At 33.2% G+C, this 21,755-nt stretch overlaps 1 long non-coding RNA gene across 1 annotated transcript; it reads left to right on the forward strand.

Annotated features, from left to right (window-relative positions):
- The first annotated feature begins 17,335 nt into the window (after window positions 1-17,335).
- On the forward strand, window positions 17,336-19,967 carry LOC132741561 (uncharacterized). Its single transcript, XR_009627291.1, has 3 exons — window positions 17,336-17,489; window positions 18,691-18,761; window positions 19,883-19,967. It is a non-coding gene; the product is annotated as an uncharacterized LOC132741561 (long non-coding RNA).
- Window positions 19,968-21,755: the final 1,788 nt, after the last annotated feature.

Here is a 21,755-nt window from a genome sequence, read left to right on the forward strand (position 1 = left end):
AGTACAAGCTACCGAAGATTTGCATGCTGAAGAAGTTCGCCTACTAGAAACGCCAGAGGAAGGATTAGAACAGGACCAGAGAGATTCTGAAAACTGTTTTTCCGATTCATGTGATGATGATTGTAAAGTAGAATGCTGCGTGGAAAATTGTGATGAAATGGACTGCTTTACAGACTGCTACTGGAATAATAATATGGTAACCTTCTTGTCAGTTATTATATTAATGCATATTTAAAACAAGATATGTTTGTAAAACATGTATGCCCCCTATCAGCAGCCAATTAGTCATGTGATAAGGTTATTATGCATGACTTCTGACCCAGTGATCAAACAAGTAATAAGGGTTATCAAGTATCTACTGGTCATGACCTTAACCTTTGACCCCTTGACACAAAACTCAATAGGGGTCATCTGCTGGTCACGACCAATCAACATACAAAGTTTGAAGTTCCTAGGCCTAAGCGTTTTTAGTTAATTGATCAGAAACCATTTTTACCTACAAGGTCAATTTGACCTTTGACCACTTGACCCCAAAATCAATAGGTCATCTGCTGGTCATGACCAATCACTATACCAAGTTTGAAGTTCCTAGGCCTAAGGGTTCTTTAGTTATTGATCGGAAACCGTTTTAACATACATGGTCAATGTGACCTTGACCTTTGACCCTAAAATCAATAGGGGTCATCTGCTGCTCATGACCAATCACCATACCAAGTTTGAAGTTCCTAGGCCGAAGCGTTCTTTAATTATTGATCAGAAACCGTTTTTACTTACAATGTCAATGTGACCTTGACCTTTGACCCCTTGATCCCAAAATCAATAGGGGTAATCTGCTGGTCATGACAAATCACCATGCCAAGTTTGAAGTTCCTAGGCCTAAGCGTTCTTAAGTTATAGATCAGAAACCGTTTTTACTTACAAGGTCAATGTGACCTTGACCTTTGACCCCTTGACCCAAAACTCAATAGGGGTCATCTGCTGGTCACGAACAATCATCATACAAAGTTTGAAGTTCCTAGGCCTAAGCGTTTTTAGTTAATTGATCGGAAACCGTTTTTACCTACAAGGTCAATGTGACCTTGACCTTTGACCCCTTGACCCCAAAATCAAAAGGTCATCTGCTGGTCATGACCAATCACCATATCAAGTTTGAAGTTCCTAGGCCTAAGGGTTCTTAAGTTATTGATTGGAAAGCATTTTTACCTACAAGGTCAAAGTGACCTTGCCCTTTGACCCCTTAACCCCAATATCAATAGGGGTCATCTGCTGGTCATGACCAATCACCATACCAAGTTTGAAGTTCCTAGGCCTAAGGGTTCTTTAGTTATTGATCGGAAACCGTTTTTACCTTAGAGGTCAATGTGACCTTGACCTTTAACCCCTTGACCCCAAAATCAATAGGGGTCATCTACTGATCATGACCTATCACCATATCAAGTTTGAAGTCCCTAGGCCTAAGGGTTCTTTTGTTATTGATCGGAAACCGTTTTTACCCAAGAGGTCAATGTGACCTTGACCTTTGACCCCTTAACCCCAAAATCAATAGGGGTCATCTGCTGGTCATAACCAATCACTATACCAACTTTGAAGTTACTAGGCCTAAAAGTTCTTTAGTTATTGATCAGAAACCGTTTTTGCTTACAAGGTAAATGTGACCTTGACCTTTGACCCCTTGACCCCAAAATCAATAGGGGCATCTACTGATCATGACCAATCACCATACCAAGTTTGAAGTTCCTAGGCCTTAAAGTTCTTTAGTTATTGATCGGAAACCGTTTTTCCTTACAAGGTCAATGTGACCTTGACCTTTGACCCCTTGACCCCAAAATCAATAGGGGTCATCAACTGATCATGACCAATCACCATACCAAGTTTGAAGTTCCTAGGCCTAAAGGTTCTTTAGTTATTGATCGGAAACCGTTTTTGCTTACAAGGTCAATGTGACCTTGACCTTTGACCCCTTGACCCCAAAATCAATAGGGGTCATCTACTAATCATGACCAATCACCATACCAAGTTTGAAGTTCCTAGGCCTTAAGGTTCTTTAGTTATTGATCGGAAACCGTTTTTGCTTACAAGGTCAATGTGACCTTGACCTTTGACCCCTTGACCCCAAAATCAATAGGGGTCATCTACTTGTCATGACCAATCACCATACCAAGTTTGAAGTTCCTAGGCCTAAGGGTTCTTTAGTTATCACTCGGAAACCATTTGGTCTACGGACCGACGGGCCGACGGACCGACAAGTGCAAAGCAATATACCCCCTTTTCTTCGAAATGGGGCATAATAAAATAAAACAACAACAACAACAAAACAAACAAAAAACTTTGATACAAGATATGTAAGACTTCTTCGTGAGAAATTCCGGACTTAAAGCAGTTTTAAACGATTTTACCTCCCCCCCCCCCCCCAAAACCTACAAAAATAATTATAATAATGAATTAAAAAAAAACAAAAAAAAAAACAAGTTGTGTCTGATATATATTCAAATATATATTTATTATGATAAGCTCTCACGCTTATTAGTTATTCATAATTAATGGACCGTGGCAACTTTCATATCATCACAAAGCGGCTTTTGGTTTAAACATATTTATTCAACAAAACATTTAACAAGTGAACAATATTTACAAAGCGGCTTTTAATGTTTCTTACAATCTTTGATCAGTAAAAAGTTATCCGCGCAGTCTGATCAGGATCCATGCTGATCGCTATCAGTTTCTCTGCAGTTAATAGGGTTGGTAAGCGAACAGCATGGATCCTGATCAGACTGCGCGGATGCGCAGGCTGGTCTGGATCCATGCTGGTCGCAAACCCATTATGTTGGTTTTGTCATGACGCGGCTCATTTACTGGTTCATAAAGGGGCGTGTCTAATGAATATCTAAAAAATGATATATTAATGTTTTAAAATGTTGTTTTTTTTTCACTTTCAGAGAACAGCTGAAAATATGCAAGGTTTAAAGTAAGTTTTGATTTTTTTATATATGTTATGTATATATCATTAAATGTAAATAATTATCAATAACAAAAGACAATTTCATGAACAACGAATTTAAATAACTATAATTTCATTACACAAACCGTAATGAAATATCACACAGATAACCAATCATTGAACCAAGATTCAGGCCAATATAAATCATTATAATAGATTCTGAAATATTGACATTTATTTACCGATGCTACCTTGTGCCTGTAATACAATAAATAAAGATATAATTCACATGGAACGTCCCAAACGGCAAAAGTGAAAATGCTGCAGGGTCGGTTTGATTGAGCCTATTTTGGATTGTAATGAACAATAAAAGCTACCATGCACGCCTCTAGCACTGGCTTAAGTAGAATTGAACATTTAACACGAATTATACACAGAAATAAGATAATTCAGACATGATTTGTAATAGACATCGTTCTATATATTGTGAACGCTTTTAGACATTTCTTAAATTAAATGTTGTGTGAACTGGTATGGAGTCTTTACTTACAAATATTCAACGAACATTTAAAGTGCACCAGTGATTATCTTAACATCGGAATAGTACGATTCTATATTTTTACAGTAAAGATTTGTTTTCTATTCTTTCATTTTTCTCAGTGATGACGAAAATGAAACAGACGAGAGAGGATCGTTAAAATTTGAGAGATTATCTTATCGAACTGGTCATAGATCACCGTTCCGCCATAGAAGATCACCGTTCCGTCATAGGAGATCACCCTTCCGCCAAAGAACCTCACCTTTCCGCCATAGAAGATCACCTTTCCGCCATAGAAGATCACCATACCGTACTACCGGGCGTTTATAAAGTGATAGACGTGTTAACATGGTTAAGGAGTGAAGGACAAGCAATTGTAGTACATTTTAAGAAATTAAAGTGCAATTTCGACGTACTTTTCTCACTCCAATAGTTTGCCTATAACATCAGTTATTGTTTTGAAAGTGTATGCGCAATTATTTAATATGCTATATAAGCTTCATTTTGTCTAGCGACCGATCATTGTTGTAACCAATGGTCACTAGATTTATGATACCATGAGCTTTAGATATTTCAAAACCGTTCATGTTGATAATTTCCTTCGCAAGAATATCATGTTCATACAGATTTCTACTGTAAGCATGTCCTTTTGGAATATTAATTAGTTATATGCGAGTTTTCATACAAATGCGGAACATCTATTATTTATTTTCTTAAAATACTGACATTAATCAAACTTACAAAGTGTACGCTTTTCTTATTTTTAGAGTAAGAGATCAAGACTTTTGCTATTTTCCATAAATTTTCAAATTGATTTTTTTTCTCAAACAAAAAATCGTTTTAACTGGATAGTGTTTGCTTATTTCTTATATCTATATCTTATTTGTGTACACCGTATACCGCTTATGTAGAAACGTATTAAAAGACTTGCTTTAATTTATCACGTCGTTTGATTACTTCTACGACAAATCACTTTTGGCACGATCCAACTATTCACTGTTATAAATGAGCCGCGTCATGACAAAACCAACATAATGGGTTTGCGACCAGCATGGATCCAGACCAGCCTGCGCATCCGCGCAGTCTGATCAGGATCCATGCTGTTCGCTTACATCTCTATAACAAGTAGAGAAATTGATAGCGAACAACATGGATCCTGATCAGACTGCGCGGATGCGCAGGCTGGTCTAGATCCATGCTGGTCGCAAACCCATTATGTTGGTTTTGTCATGACGCCGCTCAAATCTCTTATCTAATGAAATGACGATGTCCTAGCATATACCGGAAGTTGATAAAAATGTAAATGTCGTTAAGTAACGATATATTGCAAAAACCTGCTTGCGTGTCATAATTTTCGCTGCATCGAGAAATTCTTCGCCAAATCGTCTTATATATTCACATCCAGTTTTTCAATAAATGTTTCACAAGTATAATTTTAAACTAAATTACGCTTGAAAAATACTCGCACCTTTTGCTCATAGATTTACTCAGGGTGATGATGAAGAGTTAACAGTCAATAGATATACATGTTCTGCTCTTTATAGAATATATACATGTATATGAATGATGTGATTATAGACTGATATATTTCGAACGCAGTATTGTCAGAACGTAAACACTGCAAATGTAATAATTTGCAGGACCTCCTAGGTCAAGTGGTTAAGGTGCCTGCATAGCATAGCATCAAATAAATAAATAAATAAATAAATAAATATTAAGTAAATTAAGACATACACAATGATAACAGCAATAAATTGCAATATTAATTTTATATTTTAAGAATCTGTTGATATTCAGTCTATTTTTTTATGGTTTTAAGTAAGAGAACATTACTAGAGTATTCATCATAAAGCAATTGTACCAGAAATTCTTTTCGTCTTTAAGATTAATCAAGATTAGCAATAGATTCTTTTTTTTAGTAGTATAAAGTTGTAATATGCATGAGAAGAGGGGTAAATCTGCCTATGTTTGTATAACAACTTACAAGTTGCGAACAATCTTAATATTTATTACCATGAATATCGGAAATGGATATTCGATTTATTTGGTTTATCTAGGTATTATAACAAAATATGTACAGAACAGAACATTTATTTCATAAGATTAGTACCATAAGTACATCATCGTAATATATTTACAAAATTGATACATTTACGTGATATACATACATCACATTACACATTTACATTTAATAAAATTACAATAACACGATATTTTAAGCATGGACTCAAATATGTGTAGCAGATGTTCTTAAAGTTAAAGCATGTTTAATATACATAGCTAAATTTGTAAGAATTGTTCTAGTATCATTTTTTAATAGTTCTACAAATTTAAACATGCCTGTTTTAACTTAATAATATTATTTTATATATAGTTTCCTTAAATCAATATACCATGGGCAAATCAAAGTAAAATGATATTCGTCCTCAATGTCGTACTTATCACAATATATACAAAAAACGTTGATTTCTTTCCATTCTTTTGGTACCGTGAATTTTCAAAGAATGTGAATATAATCTTGTTAAATAACATCTTAAGTTGCAAGGCAAAATACCAAATACTTTTCATACTCAAAACTACTTTTCACATGATTATAAACTTCTAAAACAGGACTGTTTTCCTTATTTACATGCCACCCTTGAACAAAACTATCGGTTATCCGTTGTTTTAAACATAATATTAAAGTCTTTTCGCAAACAGTATCAGGCGAATCCCACACATATACAAAAAAATAATCATATACACGTATTTTTTTCACATTTGACAGCATGTTTTTCTTTCACAATAAACATTCATCATATGTAATTCTTTACGCATGCTGTAATACTATAGTATCTGTTTTTGTCAGTTTAAACCATTATTTTAAGGATTTAACATAATATAAAAAGGATATCGTGCAAGTTCACAATATACAGCCGTTGAACATGTCGTCGTATTGACTTTTAATAATTGTTTTACAAAATTTAATATATAAGATCAATCTCCTTTGATTTACTGAATCCCCATATTTCTGATGCATAATTTAAAATACATGTAGAACCAACACATGAATCAAATAACTGACAAATAATTTTAGGCTTTAATCTATATTTGTGACAATTAATAAGTAAAAAAATTAAGGCTTTCAATGCTTTACCAACTAAATGCTCTTGATTTAGAATAAACTTTCAGCAAACACTTGGTACAATGAATGAAAAACTAGTTGAAGTCATACACACTGCTGATACCCAGTCCAAATTCATGAAAACACTTGCTTACAAATCAATCGATGCTGAAGCCCGATCGAGACGCAACAATCTGACTTTTTCGTGCGTGGTTTTGTGGAAAATAAAGGTGAAAATTGCACCTCACTTATTCTAGATTTTATCGAAAATCGGCTGACAATTAGAAGTAACGATGTTCGAATCGCACGTGCTCAAAGGCTAGGCATGAAGGATCGTAGCAAACATACACAGCGCAGACCTATAATTGTCAATTTTACTGAATTCTGCTGTCATGTGGAAATCATTATGAAAAATGTGACGTTGCTGAAAAATACCGGGTTTTCGATTGGCTATGATTTCGATTAGGAAATACAAAAAGCCCGATCCCGTTTGAATCCCCGCATGAAATATTTTAAAAGACAGACCCCCCACCATGTTAAGATCGTAATGGTATACCCGGCTAAGCTCCTCATGGACGGTAAACCTATAGGCGACAAGTTACCAGAGTGGAATTCTTTCATCAGGGTCAATCGTCTTGACCCTGTGGGCGGTGCTCATGTTCGAAGTGTTATGTATGGTAAAATTTCCATGCAGACTGGTCAACATGCGATGACGCTATCTGGAAACATACAACATGCAGTGACAAGCTTACCAGGCTACGGGGTTCAGGCTTCTGTGGATAACTCTCCCTCAAGTAATCCATACGTCACGGTTAATCCCCAGTATAATGTCAAACAGAATCCAAACATATATATAAGATATACTAATCGCAGTCCGAATCCTGCACCTTCACACAACATATTAAATCCTATGTCCAATACGCAATCCCCGCTACCTTACCAGCACTCTACAATTGCTCCACCAAACTATGTCCTTGAGTGCGTTGGTAATAACTCTGTTCAACCTACACAGACAAGTTTTTCGGGGCCTGATTCCGACATGTCCCCTCATCAACACATCCTTAGTACTGATAAGCTGATACCACGGGCAACCCAATAGTTCCTACACAACTTCACCCTACAGTGCACCAATCCACTCATGTCATTCAGACTAACACTATACAGTCAGAGTCCATGCCGGTTCCTAAGCCAACGAATATACACGAGTCCCTTTAGTTAGTAAGTCCCCTTACTCAATTCATTATTCCCAAAATATCCATGATACCCATGTCAAATCCCGTCACACAGTGACTCTGTACATGAAACACTTCCAAAAACATTGAGTGTCGAGAAAGTAAACCAGGCATTTGTATCTATACACGTTGATTACACAACGGCAGAGTCGTGGGCGTGCACGTAATCCACGTGCTGCGTCTAAAGTAAGAGCGCATTCAGCTGTATCATATAGACGACAGAGTGTTAGTGTTACACGGCAGAATAAACAGGATAAACCGTGTAGAGATAGGTTTCCCCTATAATGGTCAACAATACAGTCAAGCCTAGGGTCAGGTCAGTAGGCCACAGCTAAGAATGTCACGCTTTGATGTGCATTGCTGAAACGAAACGAACTGATAAATTAAAATCGGCTGAACTGCAGTCTGTATTTAACTCACGTGACATTGTGCTATTTACCGAAACTTGATCAAATGAAAGTGTTGATTTGCATGTTAATGATTTTCAATATTACGTTTTACATACAACTATGAACAAATAATCTAGCAAAAGAGATTCTGGTGGTATTTCTTTAAATTTGAGAGATAACGTTGTTTCAAATGATACTCTCGTATTTCAGAGCGATGATGATATTGTATGTATAAAAATTAGTGGTAATATATTATCATTGCAAAACGACTTGTTTTTCTGCTTATGTTATGCAGTAGTAGACAAGTAATACTTATAGTACATGAAACGAGTAAGTTAAGAGGATACAAGGGGTGTTTCTGCTAAAAAAATGTCGAGGCCGTCAGGCCGAGACAATTTTTTTGCAGAAACATCCCGAGATGTCGACCCAGCCAGTGTTATACCCCCGTAACTAACGAGTTTCATATACTATAACTGTTTTATCGCAATGACATAATGTTTTCTTTTTTTAATAGAAACAAATAAATAAATAGATAGATAGATAAATAAATAAATAAATAAATAAATAAATAAATAAATAAATAAATAAATAAATAAATAAATAAATCGTTAGCTACATTACAGTTATTTATGATAAGGCAGATTTTTCAAGTTGTTTTAGCTGCCGACAAAAGACATCCAATCTTAGAGGCGGATTGTATACTGTTACCAAGATTGATTCAAGATTAAAGGGCTTTTTTCAATGGAAATAATTCATTCAGCGGATGTACCATTGGATTAAATGAGAGTAAATTTCATTTCATTAATTATCTTTGTTTATATTAAATTAAAAACTGATGAAACTAAAATTATAATTTTTCGTAAAGGCGGCCGATTGTCTACTGATGCCATGTTTTATTATAAAAACTCTCCTGATGAATTACATACCTAGCTATTGTATTCAGTACTGGAGGTTCTTTTACACACGCAAAAGTGAACAAGTACTTATATAAATTTACAAATATCTCTGTGTAACATAGATTAGAACTATTTGATAAATTAATATTACCAATCTTGAATCATAACAGCGAAGTGTGGGGTTTTGTACAGAAAGGACTCATTTGTCATTTTGTAAACAGTTACTTGGAGTAAAAAAATCAACACAAAATGATTTCATATACGGTGAACTGGGCAGACTTTCACTTCAGTCATTACGTTATTTCAACATTGTTAAATATTGGACAAACATTATATGTACAAATGAAAACAAATATAAAGCAAAGGTATATCTAATGTTGAAAAATGATAAAGACCAATTTCCTAATAAGAAAAACTGGTGTTCGTTGGTAAAAGATTTATCATGTAACCTTGGCCTTAATGATGCATGGATTTATCAAAATGTCGGAAACACAAATATATTTCTTAGTTTAGTTAAACAAAAAATTAAAGATCAATTTATTCAAAATTGGACTGGTAGACTAACTGATTCATTTAGAGCTTTATTTTACAGATGCATTGCACAATTTCAACTACAGCCATATTTAAATGCATAGGTGTAAGAAAATTCTGTACTAGTATGACAAAACTGCGATGCTCCTCGCATACGATCAGGGCTGGGAATCAAAACTGCGTCGTATCCTACAAAATGTAAACAAAGGCCGCCATCTTGGAACGAAAAACGTATGTTTTTGTTAATTACTCTTTTTGATGGAAATGACTGTAAACCAGATATATGTATTAACACGCTACGCTATTTTCCGCTTCGTTCGGTATATGTTGCTTGCACAACTATTTTGTAAAACAAAAGTTATAGCGAACTTGCAACTCGAAGCGGAGCAGAATTTTTATGAAAATGTGTGGATACGACGCAGTTAATATTGCTTTATCTATCGTTTTTTCCTTCAAATAAATTATATACTCATTTCAGAGTTTACCTTTAACTTCGAAATATAATTTTGCATCATTTACTAAAATTTCATTTTAAAGAGATGTTCATTTTCTAAGAAAAGAATGATTTTTACGAAATGATACGACGCAGTTGAAAATAAAATATGATACGACGCAGTTGTATTTTTGACAGTCTTTTCAACAGGGATAATTTTGGCAATAAAGGTCTATTTTATGGAATAATCACTTGCGCTTGATAAACAAAAACCCAGATTATTTTCGGTGTATAGCGATGTTCTGTTGCTTTTGATTATTTAGAATACATTGTGTCATGTTTAATATAACATTTAATTTGAAAGTTAACATTGCGGAAGCTACTTTACTGTTAAACATGAACATGTTACTTAATTTATCATATTTTTTTTAAAAATAATTTCTTATATTTTCCTGTATGTTCAATATTATCCCTATTTTTGGCAAAAAATATAGAAGTCTTTGAAGCTGAATTTAATTTGGTTAGCTACGCTCTAAGTAAACTGTGGTTCTGCATGTTCTGGGTTTGAGGTTTGTTTTCAAACTTTCACTCTACACAATAGCTGTACTGGAGGCGAAGACTTCAGGTGCGCCTTTGTGCATTATTTCAGGCAAAATGATGCACCTGCAGAGAACCATCGACATTTTGAAACTAGCCTACGAAAAAATCAAAAAGTCCCTGTTGGTTTTCGACTTCATAGCAGTTCAGTTCAAGTGATTTGAATTCAGTAAACATAAACAGCTCAGCTTCGGTCGAACACCTGTCTGATTTTTTTTCAACAATTTGTTAACGTCAGCTGTACAAATAAGCAGTTTTAGTTTTTCTTATTAACTTCTAGCGTGAAGTTTTAAGATTATAAATATTTGTATTAATGATCAAGACAACAACATTTAACTTTCTTATTGAAATGAAATATTTCCTTATAAGTTAATCTCTAAGATTATTTTTACTTTGATATTTCGGTTCAAATAGCAGAGAAATTTTCAATGTAAACAGGGGGTAATCCTCTTTGAAGTCATTTTCTGAAAAACTCTGATTAATTTTTCAGGCAATTCATTTTCAAATAAAAATCACACTTTAGTTTGAAGGTATGTTTAGATGCCATGTCTCTAGTCTGTGGAAAATTCGATGCGATAATCTGACCTAAATTTTGTCTGCAATATAGTGAAAACTTCTTCAATACTATTGAAACATCCTGTCGTGCATACATTTGTATCTTTATCGGTGCAAAGCGTAAAATACCTTTGCAAAACGGACACCTTCTTTACAAAATAATTTGTAGTTTTATCATTTGTAACTTAATTTTGAAAATTTAAAGTTTTTTTTAATGGAGAAGAATGATACTTTAGTCCAAAAATAGAAAATATATTCCGTAGACATTTCCTCATCGGCGATAAAGAAATGCAATACGGCAAAATCAGGGTAAAGTTCCGTGGCGAAGAACATAAAATGACTGAACGGAACGCATACAGTACCGTATACTTGTAAAAATATATCGTAGCATAACCATTTATAATATAATCTTAAAAATTTAATGTTCAGTTTCAAATAATAAAGCTCATCTGTTCACAAAATGAATACATGTACAATAAAATCGGCACGTAAAAGACATAATAACGGAATTGACGGAAATTGTTGCTAATTATAAGTAACAAAGGTAGGCATGCAATTTGTGCATACTTCCCTTCAGATAGCAAGAGACCTTTACAAAATTTGTAATTCTTTATTTTTTTTTATTTTTTTTTTTTCAAGAAATTTCAGAATTTTGATACTAAATTCTGTAAATGAAAAAAGTAACCACCCTAATTTCGAACTCACTGAAACAAGTTTATAAGCATGCTAAGGCAACACTAGAACACGTTGTCATATGGGTGTGCGATCACGTGTTTCAATGTATATATTGTATTTGATACAGCTTTTCGGAATTTCTAGATGCTTTATATGACAGGAATAAAAATGCGACCGAAAAATGAAGCCTTTACATTTTCCATTTTTGTGGAACCAATGAGTGACCTCTGCATTTGACTTAAGTTGTAAACAAGAAATGTTGGCATACCTAGCACATAATTTAATAGCTGAACCAATATGCAGCCTGCAATGAAAATACAACTGCGTCGTATCATATTTTATTTTCAACTGCGTCGTATCATTTCGTAAAAATCATTATTTTCTTAGGAATAAACATCTCTTTTAAATGAAATTTTCAGTAAATGATGCAACATTATATTTCGAAGTAAATGGTAAACTCTGAAATGAGTATATAATTTATTTGAAGGAAAAAACGATAGATAAAGCAATATGAACTGCGTCGTATCCACACATTTTCATAAAAATTCTGCTCCGCTTCGAGTTGCAAGTTCGCTATAACTTTTGTTTTACAAAATAGTTGTGCAAGCAACATATACCGAACGAAGCGGAAAATAGTGTAGCGTGTTAATACATATATCTAGTTTTCAGTCATTTCCAATAAAAAGAGTAATTAACAAAAACATACGTTTTTCGTTCCAAGATGGCGGCCTTTGTTTACATTTTGTAGGATGCGACTCAGTTTTGATTCCCAGCCCTGACGATTATGTATTGAAAAAGACCTGTCAGTGTACCTATAAATGCACATTCTGCAATGTGTTAGAAGATGAATTCCATCTTTTATTACAATGTAGCATGTACTCTCAATTAATAACACAATACATTCAAATTTGTAACTGGAGATCTCCAAATATGTTTAAATTTATAGAATTAATGAATACTGAAAATCAATTGTTAATTAGAAAACTGAGCATATATATTTCAAAAGCATTCGTGATGCGCTCAGATATTTTACATGGAGCTGATTTCTATGTTATTGATTTTCATATCTGTCTATATTTTTGTTTAAGCTAGACTTATAGTACTACAGCGTATGTTTTCTCTTATTATATCATTGCTCCAAGTGACATGTTGGTCAATATATGTTAGTCATATGAATATGTGATATTTTTTCTATGTCAGTCATGTAAATGTGTGTTACATCCTATATAATATATAATATAATTTTAGACTATATAGTGCAATTTACCAGGAAGCTAATCTTGTATTTCGCTTTTGACAAGATTGTACCCCTTAAGTTTCCAATCTATTCTTCATATAAAGTAGTTCATTAACGCCATATACATTTGTGTGGACAATGCACATAAATATCGCAGTTTAATCCATTTCATTAGGATACCACAGTTAATCAAGTTAAGACCATCATATCGTTATAGCGGTGTCTATTTCTATACTGTACATTGAACGTTCCACAACTCGGTATATAGGTCAGACGATATGACCATATTGATTATCTCCCAAAAAATCGCACAATATGTAAAGTTCGCTATCTATTACCAAAATTGTTTGGACAACACACATTTATATACAAATTTGTTCCATTTTATTACATAACTGCAGTTAATTATGTTAAGAAATTATATTATATTCCATCATATCGGTATAGCGGTGTCTATTCCTATACTGTACATTGAACGTTCCACAACTCGGTATATAGGTCAGACGATATGACCATATTGATTATCTCCCAAAAAATCGCACAATATGTAAAGTTCGCTATCTATTACCAAAATTGTTTGGACAATACACATTTATATACAAATTTGTTCCATTTTATTACATAACTGCAGTTAATTATGTTAAGAAATTATATTATATTCCATCATATCGGTATAGCGGTGTCTATTCCTATACTGTACATTGAACGTTCCACAACTCGGTATATAGGTCAGACGATATGACCATATTGATTAGCTCCCAAACAAAATCGCACAAAATGTAAAGTTCGCTATCTATTACCCAAATTGTTTGAAGAATAGACATTTATATACAAATTTGTTCCATTTTATTAGATAACCGCCGTTAATTATGTTAAGAAATTATATTGTATGTCAATATATTGTTAAAGCTATAGTGCGGTGGATGTTACATAACTCGATATACAGGTCGAGCGATAAGACCATAGCAATTATCTCCCGTGCACAATCAAATTTGTTAAATAAATGCTTTACATATTATTATTGTCAAAAATGGTGTATGCAGTATGTAAAAATGTATGTAAAATTCACACTTTCGTTATCAACATGATTTAAATTCAATATTCAATTGAGAAAGATTTTAATCTGTCAAATTATCTACTTCACTAGTGATAGATCGAATCTAATATGTAAAGTCAGTACAATTGGATTTTTGTTACACTTAATTATTCTTTTAAATCCTATGTTGCATATACATGTATACTTTTGACACATACGACGAAAAGGTGAATTATTATAAACATGTTCGTCATGTAATAGGTGAATATATGTTTTCATTTCCTATGTATAATGTGCTACTGTAATGCATGTATGAGATCATATCAACTTAGTTTTGATGCACGTTTGTCATATTATATATATTGCATATTGTACCACATGGGTCTATGACCTTCTGGGAAAAGATAAATAAACTTGTTAAACTTGTTGTCATAATAAATTAATGGTATACATTGACCCTGCTAGATATTTCATTTAATAGTTTAGAACAAGGTATTTGTATTTTTTAGTACATCTATTCTTTTCTTCTTCATTGTGTTTTTTGCATATGCAATGTACTCTGTTAAAAAATATTCTTTTTTTTGTACCGAAACTATACATTACCTGTTATGTAAACATTTTGTTATGTTCCACGTATTGTATTGAAAAATGCTTGGGTGAAAATAAAAGATATGTTCTGTTCTTTCCCGATCAAATAGGGCGAGGTAAAACTATTTTCGGCAAAATTTTCGCCTGGCTTTGACCTAAACGCAGTCGTTGCATACTCGGTGTCTTGCAAAATGAATTATAGTATATCAATATAACTTTGCACAAGAAAATACTTACAGATTTACAGTACGACTTTGACCATATATAGATTCAGTTTGCAAATATCAGAAAACACCACTAAGCTTGCAGTCCTTTGATTATTACATGGCTTTATTACAATCTTGCACTGTGGTTTATGTGGAAAGTGAACATGGAATTTTATTTTATTAATTGAAAATGTATCGCATGAATTCACTTGGAGATATGAAATTAAATCTTATACATAAAACGAACATTTTTTTAAATTTCTGCTGAATTGCGGCTTAAAATCTCATTTGCTCCGACATGCCATGAATATTAAAATTTAGTTCTCAAGTATTTTTTGTTACTTTTTATTCCGCTCGAAATTTAAAGAGGTTAGTACAAAGTACAAATGAGCCGTGTCATGATAAAACCAACATAGTGGGTTTGCGACCAGCATTAATCCAGACCAGCCTGCCTATCCGTGCAGTCTGATCAGGATCCATGCTGTTCGCTATCAGTTTCTCTACTTGTAATATAGTTGGTAAGCGAACAGCATGGATCCTGATCAGACTGGTCTGGATCCATGCTGGTCGCAAACCCATTATGTTGGTTTTGTCGTGACACGGCTCAAATATGAACTTTAAATGGAGATAGTGTAAACAAGTCACAAAATGACAAGACATTGCCATCATAAACGTTAAAGTTGTAACCCAAATAACAGTGTTAATCCTACTTCAGATATCTTGCAAAAATCATTTGAAAGTCACCTACTTGAAGGATGCACCCTCATGCATAAGTTAAAAACATGTCAAATGAATCACTTAAGATAAATATTCAACACACAGTCAGACATCATATCTGATTAAATTTGAACTGAACTAAATTGAAGCATTCGTTAATGCAATATTCATAACTTAATTTTTTTCCCCTTAAATAAACCTTTTAAAACATCGCTTTTTTTAAAGTTTTCTTTTTTAAAAAGGAAAGGGTCCAAATTTAACTTTTTTATAAAGATTTTTAAATTTCAAAGGGACCCTTTTTTTGCTTTTGAGGGGAAAAAATCAAATTTAAATCATAATTTTTGGGGAATTTAAAAAATCGATTTATTAAAATTTGTTAAATTTAAAAAGAAATGTAAAAGACTTCGCCTACTCGTTTTACTTTGGGGTAAAAAGCCCTTGTCCCCCAAAAGGGTGTTTAAAATTTTAATAAAGTTTTTTGGCATGTGACAAAAGGGGGAAAAGTTTTAAACATAACTCTGGGTTTTTAAAAAATTAAAATAGCATCATATTTTGGAGAAATTAAAAAAAGTTAACCTCGGGGATTGGAAACCTTGACTTTTTTCTTTATCCCAAAAACAAAACAAGGGCAAAAAAATTTAAGCGCAAAATAGCTCTTATAGTTACGAATATACTTTCGAGGTAAAATAGCATTTAGATGCCATTTGATCAATGAATGTTATTATATAGGAGCTGCAGTTTAAAGATTCAAATGAAGCGAGTGTATATTAACGTATGCCCAACTTATCAAATTCAATAACTCTAGTAAGACCAGCTATGAACATAATTATAACATTACCACTTATTTTTTGTCATTGCAGTGCAAATGAGGGAATATACATCTATCTATACAACTTGTAATAAATAAATAATTATATAGAAAAGAATAAATAATTATATAGAAAAGAAAGAAGTAATCCGATGCTCCAACATTGGATACATTTTTTAGTGTGGGGGTTCATATTGTAAGGACAGGGAACGTGTTTTTATTTTTGTCTATGATACAAAAGAGAAAGAACGTCAAAACACTCGATATTCTGATATACAGTGTATATTCAGGGGCTAAGCCCCCCTTGTATTTGTTTCTTGTTTATGGCCCAAGATAAAAAGGGCATCATTTACACACGACGCAAGCTATTACTTGTTTATGGCACATCTTGTAAACATTTTGTTTTGTAAACGGCATAAATGGGAAAGAGCGTAAGCCAGATAACTTGTTATCGACGCATGCTATAAAAGGCATCAACTGAAAACGACATAAGCTTATAATGTCATTAACGGGAATGATTGGACACAACGTAAGGTATTGTGTCGTCAATCAAAATTGTTTATAAACGATTTTATTCACAGTGATATGAACGAACATACAGGCTATATTTTTCAGCATATGATTTAGAAAAAAGCGCAACAAAACAACTTTGTCAGGTCAAAGGAAATGTTTTCAGATTGGTTTCAATACTTAAGAAATTTCTCACAAAATATATGACGAAACTTTTTCTCTTTTAAGTACATGTACCCTTTTATTACCAATCTATAACATTTCATAAAATGTACTTACGTTTTGCATCAGTAATTTTTAAGAGCAAAAATTTCATACAAATTAAGTATTCAAATTTGATCAGGCACGCAGTTGCGACATAACCTTGCTTTAAGTCAGCCAGAATTTGTGTTAAACAGTTGTTGAGGTTCTCAAAAAAAAAACAAAAAAAACAAATATGTTGAAATTGCTGGCAGTTTTTTTATTTGCCTTTGTAATCGCTGACTGGAATCAGAATCAAGGTAATCAGGATTTTATTATTTTTACATGAAATTGTATTAAAAAGCAGCGTCACTAAACTCTTATTATTAAACATGTAGTTGTATTGAAGGGCATTATCCCTACTCTTTTTTAACAGTTATCTTAAGTTAAAGTTTGTAGACTGAAAAGACACAGTTTATGATAAAATCGAAGGTTTTGTTAGTACATTTGATGTAGTTGGAAATTGTTTAAAATATTTGTAAATGTTTCAGTTTAATAATGATGATTCTGATATTTTTATAACACCTAGCGCTCATATTATTCCTCATCTTATATTTCCAGAGGTTTCATTAGGGGTATTTACGAGTGAAATGTTCGTTACCTTGCGCCGGACTACTTTAAATTTTATTTTTTACTGCTGGATAAATGACATGTTATTTGATTTAAAAATAGTAATGTAATTACATGAGATATAATTTTCAAACTATCCAATGAGTAATGAATTCCCTCTAACGTTATGCGCCTCGCGAAGCTCAATATTTTACATGTTGTTTATATAAATACATTTGCTCGTATCAACTTAATCTTTAATACTATTCAGATGATCAATAAATCATACAGATCATGGTGATTTCATTATACATGTATATCCTGATGTTGCATTACATTTGGAGATTTTAAAAATTTGTAAAAAAACTTTTATATGACCCCGTCATGAAAAAAACCCCAACCAAAAAATCGGTTTTGCGACCCAGCAGGATCCAGACCAGGCCCGCGCATCCGCGCAGTCTGATTTAGGATCCCTGCTTGGGTTTGCTGATCAGTTTCTTTTACTTTTTATAGGGTTTTTAAAACGAAAAAGTAAAGGAACCTGATTAGACTTTCGCGGAATTTCGCCCGGCTTTGGGCCTTTGGGTCCCCTGCTGGTCGCCCAAACCCCACTATCTTGGGTTTTTTTTCGTGACGCGGGTCAAATTTTTTTTTTTTAAATAAACCCTCTTGTTTAAAAACACCACCAGTATTAAGATAAAACTTTACAAATGACTTAAAATAAGAGCATAATTGTATGTAAATATCCCAAAACCGTTAATATAACGCGGATTATACCAAATCACATTCGATACACTGAAATAATTTCCGCTTAGCTTGTGTTGATGTTACTATTACAATATTCGAGCACACTAAACGTTTGACAGTTCTTACTTTTATTGAAATGTCATTCACGTCTTTGAATTTTACCAGTACAAGCAAAAGAAGAAGTGTCTGCCAAAGAAAGTCGCCTACTGAAGTTGTTGAAGGATGAGTTAGAACAGGTACAGTGTGCTTATTTGAAGTAAATGGTAACTATGTTTTTACCCTGTGAATAGTGCATTGCAATTGGCCTGCTTTATTCTTCGTAAAGAAGTTCTAGGTATACTCGTACTAGTCTATTTAAAGCTAAAGGCTGTGTTGTATAGGTAAAACATTTATATCTTATGACATACCTTGAATGTTGCGTATGATATGGTCAGTTATTTACAAGAAACATGAATCCCGTTCAAAGCGATATAGTTAATCAAAGTATAATACAAAATTTGACGCGTGGAAGATGTTATAGATAACCCTTCTTCAGAGTTTAAAACATAGTTTAGTGACATTTCTGTGCCAGATTCTGTCATTAAGAACGTGGTTTTCTAGCAGATATGTTAATTCCTTTTTAATTATTAAATAAAACGCATCTAAGGGAGAAACAGGCTAAATTTTCATTTCTTCGTTTTGAATTTTTCACTCATTAACCTGTAAATGTTCTCCAAATATATACACTAGGCATTCAAAGGAACAAAACTTTTCTCCTTATAAAGATGAAAGGATGGTTTCCTAACCTGACCCACGTTGGTCATGTTAGAGCGTTAAGATTTCACAATATTTGTCACAGTGAACTCTGGAAACGTTAAAGAACAAGTCAAATGAATTATTTAGGTTTGTTTCAATCAGTCTATATCCACAATATCTGTTATAATTGTTACTTCCAGGTTTTGTTCAAGTCACATGACTAGTTTTAAAACTACTCGGTGATTCTGTCGGTGTTTAAATTTCGTTCAACATAATTATATAGATATATTAACGCTTCAAAGCCAAAATATATAGAATTTATACAGAAATTCATGCTGGGACTTTAACAAATGCCACTTCAGCGTGATTCGAGTACAAAAGTTAATTTTGATATTTTTGTCATTAGTTTGCCGGAGTATCTAAAATCAATTGCAATTGATGTACATAGTTTTATAAATAGAACGTGGTTCGATTCTAATTAGGTGACCAAGAACATGGAGAGAGATTTTAAAAGATTTATAAATGTCTAAAAAGTATTGGTACGTTACTCAGCATTTCATTATTCAAAAAAAGATCTTGTTTAAAATTAAGCTTGAATCTGTATATATTTTTTAATTTTCAGATAAAGAGGGATTCTGACCCATGTGGTTCAGATACATGTGATGATGAATTGCAGGTTTGAATGCTGTTTGAATTATTGCAATGACCAATGGGCTGTTTTGAAAGCATGCTTACAATAATTGAAGATGAGGTATATTTAACACTTTTGAGATTTAACAATAGTTATGTATAAAGCTGTTCACAAGGACCATTTTCTGATTAATATTGCATATGGTATGGTTTCAAACAAGCATGAGTTTTAATGAGTTGTGCTAGACGTCGTGACTCTAAAAACGTCATTGTCATTTTCATGTTTGGAACAGCTCACTTTTTGAACGGGAAGTGACACCAGTGTATTGCTTACTTTGTATTAATGATATGTGTCATCTCTCATATGTCTTTCTTTCGAGACAAGTTATTAATGCTCTGCATTTAGGTGTGACTAAAATGTTCGTTTTTTTCGATTAAGGGTACGGCCAGTGCTAACACATTTCGTATTCTCCAACTCAATGACACAACTTTATTTTTAAGCTTTACCTTAACTTAGTGTAATTCTGCCTGCACTAAGAGAAACTATATGTGCGTCATTTGGTGTATTTTCTGTATACTATAAATTATAGATCTGATCTGAATGAATATTTTTTTTTCTTTCTTTCAGAGGTCAGCTGTATTAAAAGTAAGTTTGCTTAATATTTACTTATGTTATTAAACAGTATTTTGACATAACGATTACATTGCTGAATAAGCAAACACCTAATAATTGCAAATGACCAATGTATGTGTTGAAAACCGACAACAATGTTATTGCACGAACCAACTGTAACACAAACAACTTTTACTTTCGGAAAAATGAGATCTGAGCTTTTATCAATCATTTTTATAAATATTTGGATTTCGAAACTTACCTGCAATTTGTATAAGTAATCTAATTGTTGAAATTTGTAATACGTACCAAATAAGATGACATTTAATGTAAGCAACACGCCTCGTATGATCATTTGAGCCGCGTCACGACAAAACCAACATAATGGGTTTGCGACCAGCATGGATTCAGACCAGCCTGCACAAACCCGGGAGTCTGGCAGGTCATTTCTTTCGGGTTTTCAGTTTTTGACTTGTAAAAAATTTTTGGGTTAATTGGGGGGACCCCAAACGGCCCTGGTCCTGAAACAGACTGCGCGAAAGCGCAGGCCCGGGCTGGAATTTCCCTGCGGATGTTTTGGTTTTGTGTGAAAGCGGGTCATTTTAAAAAAATATTGTCCTAAATACCGATTCTTTTCTATTATTTCGGGTATTCACTTTAGGGTAAACCACCTTATCTACTTGTAAAACAGGACCGGTTAATATCAAGATATAGTTTCTGAACAGCAATCTCTTGTTTTTAGCATTTATCAATATTGGTTTGTTTTCTTTTTTACATGTACCGTTAGCAACCAGTAGGAGACGATTTTCAGAAACGAGGCCAAATAATCACGGTGGTGGATAATGTGCATAAGTTGAGAGGGGAGTGAGAACATTTGACTGATTTTTTTGTAAACCATCTTGTTTTCCTTGCTGTAACACTCATACGACAGTTAACACTGCGTCTATATAAATGTAGATATAGAAAGTATGATTCAGTTACTATATTTCTACCATTTGTATTAGCTGTTGTACCTCAGTTGTAGACCAATTGCTCATTTAATGCCAGTTTGTAGAGATTTGTTATATATTTTTATCATTTTATTTTGCAATATTTAATTTAGTTATTTCGTATTTACGTACTGTATGTTTTTGACAAATTAGATAAAATAATTATTTATGGAATATTGTTATTGATATTATGGTAAAATATTTTGATAAAACATTATTTCTTTTTATTGTATTTGTAATTTTAAGAATATAAGTTTTGGAAA

This window comes from Ruditapes philippinarum, unplaced genomic scaffold (genome assembly GCF_026571515.1).
Source record: "Ruditapes philippinarum isolate M1 unplaced genomic scaffold, ASM2657151v2 ctg5983_1_1_1_1, whole genome shotgun sequence".
In the NCBI taxonomy this organism is placed as follows: Eukaryota; Metazoa; Mollusca; class Bivalvia; order Venerida; family Veneridae; genus Ruditapes; species Ruditapes philippinarum.